Source organism: Martes martes, assembly GCF_963455335.1.
Source record: "Martes martes genome assembly, chromosome: 6".
NCBI classification, from domain to species: domain Eukaryota; kingdom Metazoa; phylum Chordata; class Mammalia; order Carnivora; family Mustelidae; genus Martes; species Martes martes.
The window spans coordinates 120,623,066-120,633,552 of record NC_137893.1 but is presented as its reverse complement, the minus strand read 5'-3'; the positions used below and the strand labels follow the sequence as shown (position 1 = coordinate 120,633,552).

The 10,487-nt window shown below is 47.6% G+C and overlaps 1 pseudogene across 1 annotated transcript; it reads left to right on the top strand.

The window, feature by feature from the left end:
• Positions 1-9,075: 9,075 nt before the first annotated feature.
• Positions 9,076-9,780, top strand: LOC308344399 (alpha/beta hydrolase domain-containing protein 17B-like; annotated as a pseudogene). Its single transcript has one exon. The product of its transcript is annotated as an alpha/beta hydrolase domain-containing protein 17B-like (transcript).
• The last annotated feature ends 707 nt before the right edge of the window (positions 9,781-10,487 follow it).

Genomic DNA, 10,487 nt, shown 5'->3' with positions numbered 1-10,487 from the left:
AATCATTGTATTGAGGATTCCAATCCTAGTTTTTTAAAAGTCCAGATTTACTACAGGAGAACTGTTAGATCACTACCCACAGGTCACCTGACCAAGCTGTTCACTTCTGTGTTCTTAAAGTTAAGGTTACAGAAGACTATATAGGATGTGCTATTAATTTTGTCATACTGTTTTTTAAAAAGTGTGTAAAAGTATTTTTTAACTGTTATCACTTTTAATGGAATTTTTCCAGGCGTTGTCCTCTCCATTAGAGTGTTTTTTCAACATTATCCAAGACCACATGGCTGTATCAGACTCAGGATTATTTTGTCTGTTGCTCATAGGGTACTTCTAATGTTTATGTTGAGGCATAGCAGTGAAAAAATGGAACAATGGGAAAAGCCCCCATGTTTTGGAATTACCAACTCATGGCCAGTGGCCAACAGCCAGGCCACATGGTCAGGCAGAAGGACAATGGAAACATGGTCTATTAAAGGAATAGTCACATGGGGTTGGGTCCTTGCTCATTATGGAAATTTGTGGCATGCATCGAAGGAGGATATGTTGATGCCCATCACAAGAACCACCTTCTGAGATTGGAAGTGGGTTGGAACGGATGAGTGGGTTTCCTGGTGTCCTCTCTTGGGGTAGCCACCTAGGTCAGGGAAATAAGGGGACAGAGGGGACTGTGACAATGCAGGGAAATGCTGAAATTCTACAGTCCACTTGCATCCTCTGTGGCCCAAAATACCAAAAAGAACTGTTCTGGCTGCCAACCAAACACCACAGAGAGCTAGGATGCCGACCCCTCAGTAGGAAAGCCTTGAACATATCTGGCAAGTCAGAGCCATAACGGTAACCCCAAGGGGCGATGAAAGGGCCTTGACAGGAATGTGTATTCTGGATTGGGCTTTGCTCACCCAGTGGTAGATGCCAATGGTTACAGTCCTATTAAACAAACAAACAAACACCACAGAGCATAGCTATGCTTCAAGTAAAAATCTAAAAAAATAAAATGCACAGAGAGGATTGGTCCTGTGAGGACAGCTCAGGGAATTTTACACGTGCACACCTCCACGCACTACCCCCAGAGCAAGATGCAGAACACGCTGAGCTTCCCAGAGATTCCCAGTCAACACGTCACCACAAAATTAAACCACTCTCCGACTTCTGACATTATAAATTAGTCCTGGTCTTCAACTTCACATACAAAGGGTCATACTCCTGTGTGTGGCTTCTTTCACTCGGCGCAGTGTCCGTGAGATTCCCCCACGCTGTAGGGTGTAGCTACGGTCCAGTCTTGCGTTGGGGCAATCATACACAGTACTGCTGAGACATTCTTGTACACAGCTCTTGGAGCACATGTGGAAAAAAAGTACTGAACCAGCAAAGAATGCTTGGTCACATTTCCTCACACGACAAACAATTACGTCCCACAACGGGCATACAGACATGCTGACAGAGTAGCAGCTTCATGGAGAATGGGAACAGGCAACAGAAACATTGTGGAAAAGGGGTGTCGGGGCCGTGGAGGCATGAAGTGCTAGTTTACACTTCGCAAGTGTGCGCTCCCACCCAGCGTGGGAGGTACAGTGGTTCTACAGGACGTGAGGTGGGAGGTACAGTGGGACTACAGAACGGTCCCCACTACACAGTTTTCCCTGGGGGATCTGAGTAGGAGGGATGGGAACAGTTGCCAGTGTGACTCTACACCCCTTCCGAAGGGAAAGGACCTCGGTATGACTGTGGTTCACTTCAACATTCTCTCATCCTACCCGATGCAGAGTCTCAGGACAGGGATGCAAGTGTGAGTGCCAGAAACCGGAAGGATTCCTAAGACACTGTACGTACTTCATTAAACCCTGATGTGGGAATCCCAGAGGACCAGAAGGGGAGGGCTCTGCCTTCACCCCATCTGGCAAAGTTGGGGCTGATGGCGAGCACAGCTACATCCCCTGGTGGTCCCTTACCTGCCAGTTCTGTCCCTGTGTTTCCCTCCCCTCTGTGACCGAGAGTGAACTGGGTAGAGGGAAGCTTGTCAGACTCGTGTTGCTGCCCGCAGTCTAGACCAGCACAGCAGCCACACATAATGTCCCCTCCAAGGGCAGAAAGTGAGGTATAAATGCAGAGAAGTAGAAATAGTAACTGAGGGTAAAGGAGGGGATACATTCGCTATGTCATGAGGGAAATCCATAGTACATTAGCGCCTCGGAAGAAGTGTGAGCAAGAGATGACACTGTCTCTTAACTCCATCATCCCAGACACTGAGAGAGAAAGCCGTGTGCTGTGAGAACATTGCTGCTTCTGGAGCCTGGCAACACTGAATGGACCCAGCAGACCTGAGTGGCCCTGGGAGACGCTGTCCTCCAGCAGGAAGATGGGCTGACCGTTAATGACCGGATGGGACGTGAGTACTGGGCCAGCATCTCCGTAGTTCCGGTCCCACTGCTACAAGGGATCTGTGCTCAAAGACCACAGCATGGCTGCAAGATAAGTAAAATATGTGGTCTTTGTCCCTGGTTCCTGGCACCCAGCTCCCCAGCCCTTGGGATCTCCTGAGTGATAAGACTGTCACCAGTACTCTAATGAGATGACTTGGCCAAGGGTCTTAGACAGTTCAGGTTGGGGCTGGTGACCAGGAGGACCAAGACATGACTAGAGTTGGAGCCATAAGCCTCCCTCCCCACCCTCTGTGGAGAGGCTCTGGAGGCTGACCTCCATCCCCAACAGCCAGTGACTAAATCAAGCATGTCTATGTCATGAAGCTTCCCTGAAGACTGCTCTACAGTGGGGTTCACAGAGCTTCTGAAATGGCGAACACGTCCATGTGCTCTGAGGGGGGCACATTCCGAGTCCACGGGGACAGAGGCTCCTGCACCGGGACCTGCACGCTCCCACACTCCCGAGCCTCTTCATCTGGCTGCTCATGCGTGTCCTTATAATAAACCATAATAGTCAGCATGGAGTTCTCCTGAGACCTAGGAGTCCTCCTAGCAAACTACTGAATGTCCAGGGTACCCCCAACTTTGTAGCCAACTTGAACAACAGTGCCGGGCACGTGGGAACCTGAGAGTTGAGACTTGCCAGTGAGTTGAGGGCAACTTGCAGGATGAGTCCTCCCACCTGTGTGTTCCATGCTCACCCCAGGTCGGCAGGGTCAAGTGTGAAATGAATGAATTGGAGGACTCTCAGATGGTGACAGGGAATCAGAGAGCTGGTCAGTTGGGGGAAGAAACCGTCTCCGCCCCACAAAGAGAAATTGAGAGTTAGAGCAAGCAAGTAACCTGCGCCTCATCTCGTCCGGGAGCAAAGGATAAGCAGAACGGAAGCCTATCAGGTGCGCCACCTGCGACCAGCAGTTCAGGGTCCTGTTGAGAAAGGAGACAGCAGGCCCAGTATGGAGTCACGGATGCCACACACCACCGAGAACATCAAACTTAACCTATCGCGACTTCAGCTCTCCGGTTCCCATGTCCCTGGCACTGTTGTTCAAGTTGGGCAGCGGTCACGTGAACGCTGACAGATGCTAGAGTGTCTATCCCCAGAACATCGCCACACACAGGAAATAGACACATTCACACGACACGTCGGTGCACACAGACCACTCACGTCTTGCAGACCCGGGGCTTCTCGTCCTTGCAAGAACAAAGGAGGGCAAATCTGCCCCGAGCCATCAGGCCACCAGCCCACCTCACCACTGCCTGTGTTTGTGAGCGAGAACTGCGGTGGACGACAGCTGGGTCTGATCACGTAGTGTCAGGGGAACGAGAGGACAGCTGTCATTTGTTATCTACTTGTTCCCTCGGCCAAACCTGAGTGCCTAAAAAGCACCAGGTCGAGATGCAGCCTCAGATCTGTGCTCCGAGAATGACAGTTAGTCGATCTCTCTCCATCCCTCACCACCAGCACCCCAGGGGACTCAGTCTGGGGTCCAGGGCCAGTCTGACAGGCTGGGTGCTCTGTTTCTCTCTCAGGAATATCTTCCTGACCAGTATGCCCAGCGGTTTATGGGAGTCCTGCCTAGTGGGAATGGGACCTACTGGATGTGTGTGGCCATAAGGACCATTAGAGAGAGGATCAGAGGTTCACTTGCTACATGGAAGCCACAGGGAATTGCAGTGCACACCCTGTGCCCTCACATTCTGGGCTTGGTCAGGGCAGGAGGCAGGGTGGGGAGAAGACAGCAGTCCTGTGGTCCTGGGGTAGCCAGGTCAATATAAGACCCTTTTCCAGAAAGGCCCTGGAGCATCAGAATGGAGGAACGACCCTCTGCTTTTCTTATTGCTGCTGGTTTCCTTATTGTCATTCTTGCATGAGTCCTCTCTCTAAGAACAAGAAGTCAGTAACAGCTGTGGGAGCCCAAGTGAGAAACCTGGGCAGTGGGTGGGATGGGAGGGGCTCTCCTGGGATATGGGGGTCCCTTACGTCTCCCTCTGCACAATATGGAGAGAACAATAAGCCTCTGTAACAGGAGCTGAAGTCAGAGTGCTGAGAGAGTGGGAGCCACACGTGCATTTACACCCTTAGCCCTATTCAAAGCCAAGGTCCCTAGGGCCCATGAGTGGTGAGCATGACCTCTTCTTGCTCTGGATGTGGATTGGATAGTGGGGGCTGAGGCTCCCTGCTCTGAGCTGGTCCCTACTTCTCTCTACCCTCAGGCTCAGCAAGGTTGGTCCAGGGGCATTTCCAGGTGGGAGGTGGAGGAGAGGGGGTGACAGTGGCAGTTTCAGGATGCAGAGGGTGGATAGATAGCCTCAGAGATGGGGTCTCAAGAATCTCCTACACCTCATTTACAAGAAGGTTGTAAGAGGCACTGCCTGAATTGCCTGGGGAGTCCCTGCTAGGAAAGGGGCAGGAAGGCTCTGGCAGCCTCAGCCAATCAGCATTTGGGGAGGACCTGTGATTCCAGGTGGGATTGGACCAAGAAGGAGGAAGGAAGTCCTGGTGCACCTGAAAGCTGGGCCAGGGTTGAGAGTGGAGGGCTGTGAGCATGGGGTTTTCCTGACATGAGTCAGGTCATGTACAGACCCCACTGCAGCCTGTCTTTCTAGACTGCCTGCCAGTCATCTGAGCTTTCTGATGTGCCTTCCAGTTAGGACCTGTTGGCTCAGGGGAGGGGAGGGAGGAGGCTGAGCTGTAGGTGGGGTCTGTGCCTGTAGCTGAGCATGGCCAACAAGCAGACACCAGCCCTGGTGCACAGGTGGTTATGTAAGTGGGGATCCAGACACCTACGGAGAGAAAGTGCTGTGCTCGTGACCACTGCCTGGCCTCGAAGAAGAGGTAATAGGACCTGTCTTTCAGGGATGCCCTGTGCTCCTTGGGTGGACGGGTTTGGGCTTGAGAGGAGGGAAGGCTTTGAGACTCTGCTCCAGAGTGCTGTTCTTGGTCCCAGGGCCCTTCCTGTCTTGTGCTTGGTGGAAGCAGGCCCAGGTGACGATGCTGAGGGATCATGTGGGGCAGGGGCAGACCAGCAGAGGCTATGAAAAGAAGTGAAAGAGAGAAAATAACGAGGGTTGTTATTCTCCTTCAGAGAAAGGCAAAGCTGAGTTTGGACAACTGAAGAAGTCCTGAGAACACACAAAGCAATGTTTCCGCCAGATGGGCTTCTATTGGCTTCTCTTTCCTCCCTGAGCTTGTTAGCCTTCAGGACCTGATTAACACCAGATGGCACCAACGGGCCATAATGGCAGCAAGCAACCTTTAACAGCCTCAGTCCACCCCCCATTGAGAGTAAAAATATTCTAGAATATTCTAAACCATTCAGATCCCCAGATGACTGCAGTCCCAGCCCATGTCACACTGAGCAGAAGGAGCTGCTGCTGGGCCTAGCTGACTCACACAATGAGATAAAAATAAAAGGTGGTTGTATTATTTGGAGATTTTTTTTACCTAGCACTAGGTAACAGCAATGTATAATGTACTGCGATTATTACATTTTATTTATTGTCTGTCTTTCCTGTGAGATGGGAAGCACTAGGACAATATGTGCTGTGTCTCTGGCATTAAATGATTACCAGGCCTAACACAGAGATTGGTCCAGAGGCATTCATGGAATATACCTAGAGGAATGAATGAATGAATGAATGAATGAATGAATGCTGTGATCAGAATTCTTTCAAGTTGGGCTTGAAGCTGGTAAGAGGAAAGTTTATAGGCATTTCACATGGGGAGTTCTTTATGAAGTTGTGTGTGTGTGTGTGTGTGTGTGTGTGTGTGTTGTATGTGCATGCACCTGCATGAGTTCCTATGTGAGTTTAGTATGTACACATTGGTCTTGGCTGCCTGAAGAAGGAACCAGGAATATGAAGAGTACCTCCTACACTCATATTCCAAACACATGGGCAGTATAGACAGGTAGCACCTAACCACCAGATGCCTCTGAGATGTTTTGGGCTGGGGAAGGGGCTTTAGTGATGTTGTAGGTCATTGACTCAGCTGCAGGGCTTGAGGCCCTTTGGAGCACGTGGTGAGCCACCCTCAAATCCCTGGATCAGCCATCAGAGTAGAAATGAGATTTGAGGTTGAGTAGCAGAGCTCCTGTCTAGCTGTTAAGGGTAGCAGACAGTGGGACCTGAGGTGGTCAGGACTGAAGATTCTGGCATTCACATCATTTGACATCACTGAGGAAAGAGCCAGTATACCAGCCTCCAGCATCAGAGAAAGCAGTAGGAACGAGTGACAGGAACTCGTCTCCAAAGTTATCTCCATGGAAAGGGCAGTGTGTTTATTGGAGCACACAACATAATGGTGGGGCTGGCTGCGGATCTGGGAATCAACAGCTCTGGCTTGGAGACCTCTCTGTTCCCTAAAGCCAGAGTCCCTGGCCACTCAGTGGGGAGGAAACATCAATATCAGTGTAGATTTTGGGGAAACACTTCACAAGCCAAACCTGACCAGACAAGCATTGCCCCTTTATGTAGGGCCCTGTGCTAGTGTCATGGGTCAGGGACACACTGGAGAGGTAATGAGTGAGCAGGAATAAAGGAGCTCAGGTCTTCTGTCCTCAGCCCTGTGACCACAAAGAGGTATTGCCACTCTGCTCTCAGATTCTCACTGAACAGCCCTGAGGTGGGGCAGGGGGGAGGGGCTGGAAGGAATGGGGATGTAGAAAGTACACACATGTTCAGGAAAAAGTGTAGGCTCAAAAATGACATGAAGAGAGCTGATGTGTATACCTAAGGCTGATTTCTGGCACACAGCCCAGAACAATATGGAAATTAATACAAACAACAAACATGTTGATGGAAAAATCTGATTTTCAGAGTTACCACATCATAAGATTGAGATGACTCATTTTCAAAAACAACAAAACACAAAGTGTACAAAGAAACAGGACAACATGACCCATTCCAAGTTAAAAAAGGAATAATAGCAGAAAGTGTTCCTGTGGAAGATCAGATGGTGGACTTACTAGACAAGGACTTTAAATCAACTGCCTGTATCATGATCTGAGAATTAAAGAAGTCAAGCAAATTAGATATGGGTAAAATAACATGTTTACAAAGAGATACAAAACATAAGAAGAAACTTAAAGGATATTCCAGTGCTGATATGCACAATAACTCAAATGAAAATTTTACTAGAGGTGTTCAAGAGCAGATTTCAGCAAGTAGAAGAAAGAATCACTCAACTTGGAGGTAGGATCATTGAAATGATCAAGTCTGAGGAACAAAATGAACACAACTGAAGAAAAGGGAAGAGAGCCTACTGGAGCACGGACATAACATAAAGGGAACCAACACAGGCATTGTGGGAGTTGCAGAAAGAAGAGAAAGAAAAAGGTAAGAGAGATTGTTTGAAGAAATAATGGCTGAAAACTCACCCAAATTCAAGAAAGATATGAACATAAATATACTCCAATCAAAGCATAGAGCTGGGCAGAATAGTGACAGAGAGATGATCCAACTATATGTTAGTTAAAAGAGACTCACTTTATCAAAAAACAAATAGTTTAACAGTGAAAGGATGGGAAAAGGTATTCTGTGCACAAAATACCAAAAGAAAACTGGAGAATTTCTACTAATATCAGTCAAAATAGACAAAATCAAAAAAATCTGGGGGGTGCCTGGGTGGTTCAGTGGGTTAAAGCCTCTGCCTTCAGCTCAGGTCATGATCCCAGCGTCCTGGGATTGAGTCCCACATCGGGCTCTCTGCTCAGCATGGAGCCTGCTTCCTCCTCTCTCTCTGCCTGCCTCTCTGCCTACTTGTGATCTCTGTCTGTCAAATAAATAAATAAAATCTTTAAAAAAATTTGGAAGAGACAAAAAGAACAGTATATGTGAACACAAGTTTCAATAGGACATGAAGATGTTACAATTATAAGTGAGTAGCATTTAATAACAGATCAACAAAATCTATGAAGCTGAGCTTCATAGAATGAAATGTAGAAGTAGAGAGACCCACAATAATAGTTGGAGAATTCAATATCCCTTCTCAAAATTGGATAGAGCAACTAAGCAGAAGAAAATTAAGGAAACAGAGAGCTTGAGCAACATAAAAAACCAACTAGATCTGACTCCCATATACAGAACACTCTACCCACAAATAACAGAATACACTTTCTTCTCCAGGGTACATGGAACCATTCCCAGGATGCACCACATGTCAGACCACAAATTAAGACTCAACGGAATCAAAAAGAGAGATATCACACCAACTATCCAACCACAATGGGATGCAGTTAGAAATCAACAACAAAAGGAAACCTGGAAAATTCACAAACTGGTAGAAATTAAACACTCTTAACAAAGGGGCCGAAGGAAATCACAAGTAGAATACTTACAAAATATTTAAGTCAGTGACCATATCCTCTGTGAGGGTTCTGCTTGTCCCCTTCATACCCTGCCTGCCTTCCTCCCTCCAGAAGAGCTGGCTGTGTGGTGACAGGATAAGGAGGAAGAGAGAGAGGAGGACCAAGAGAAGGAAGACCTGGCCACATCTGGGTGGTGTCTGCAGTGCCAGCAGGGGAGGTAGCAGCCGTGGTGGCAGTGTGGGTTTCACCCTATGGAGGACAGTGTGTTTGTGTGTGTGTGTGGGGGGGCTGTCTCTCTGCACTATTGTCCAGACACCTGGGATGTGGCCCCTCAGGTGCAGAAGATGAATAATCTCTCCTTTAGTGACCCACACTTCCCCTCTTCTTCTGTCCACCTTGCCCTGGAAAACTGGCTTTGAAATTACCCTTTTTGCCACCTGATCCAACTTACATGCCAACGTGTGATGAATTTGAAAACCGCTGGACTTCACACCAGTCAGAAGGAGTAGACTGACAGTACTCTTTCAGAGAAAAAGATGCTATTGAGAGTGTTCCATGACTAGAACCAGTCAAGGCAACAGAATTGCCTGTATTTTGTGTGTTGTTCACCCAATGTCTTGTATGCTTTACTCTTCTCACATGGAAATCCTGTTGATTTTGATCAGATGATCAGCTTTTACATACCACTGAGATCATGGATTAATTGTAGTATATTCTCATATGCTTATTCTGGGTATGGTTCAAGTCCTGGGAAACCAACAGAGAAGAATCTCTATGCAGGTAGAGGAGCTGCTTAGCTTGCTCTTAGGACAAGATGTGACATTCACCCTGAAAATGTGATCATATATGGCCAGAGTAGATGTACAGCTCCGTTTGTAGATCTTGCTGCTCGTTTTGAGAGTGCTGCTTACTCTTCATTCTCCTTTGACCTCGGGAATGCCAGTCACGCTTCCTGATACCAGAAGACCTATTCTTCTGATGCATTCCCTAACATGGACAAAATCTCTAAGAGAACTTCACCAGTGTTAGTAACTCATGAGACTGAATAAAGGACAGGCAAGACTAGGTAGGAAAATGGGTAGGGGGTGTTGTGACTAAGTTCACATAGGGGACTATGTAACCAGGCTCACAGAAAACCCACATGTGGAGAAAACAATATGGCAGAAGGCGAAGGGCCAGAGAAGAAAAGAAGGAGACTAGAGGAGCTGCTGGCTGAGAAAATGGCTGTTGATGGTGGGTGTGGGGACACTGGAGACTGGGAAGGTCGCTGGAACCATGTAAAGAAGTTCCTCGAGCGATCTGGACCCTTCACACACCCTGATTTCGAACTGAGCACTGAATATCTCCAGTTTTTGTTAGATACATGTAAAGTTCTAGTCATTGGAGTTGGTGGCTTAGGATGTGAGCTCCTAAAAATCTGGCATTGTCTGGTTTTAGACCGATTCATGTTATAGACATGGGCACTGCAGATGTTTCCAATCTGTTTTGTTTCTTAAATTCCACATATGAGTGAGATCATATGATAATTGTCTTTCTCTGATTGAATTATTTCACTTATCATAATACTCTTTAGTTACATCCATGGTATATATCTATATATACCACATATTCTTTCCCATTCATCTGCTGGTAGACATCTGGGCTCTTTCCATAGTTTGGCTATTGTGGACATTGCTGCTATAAGCATTGGGGTGCACTTGCCCCTTCGGATCACTGTATTTGTATCTTTAGACTAAATACCTAGTAGTGCAATTGC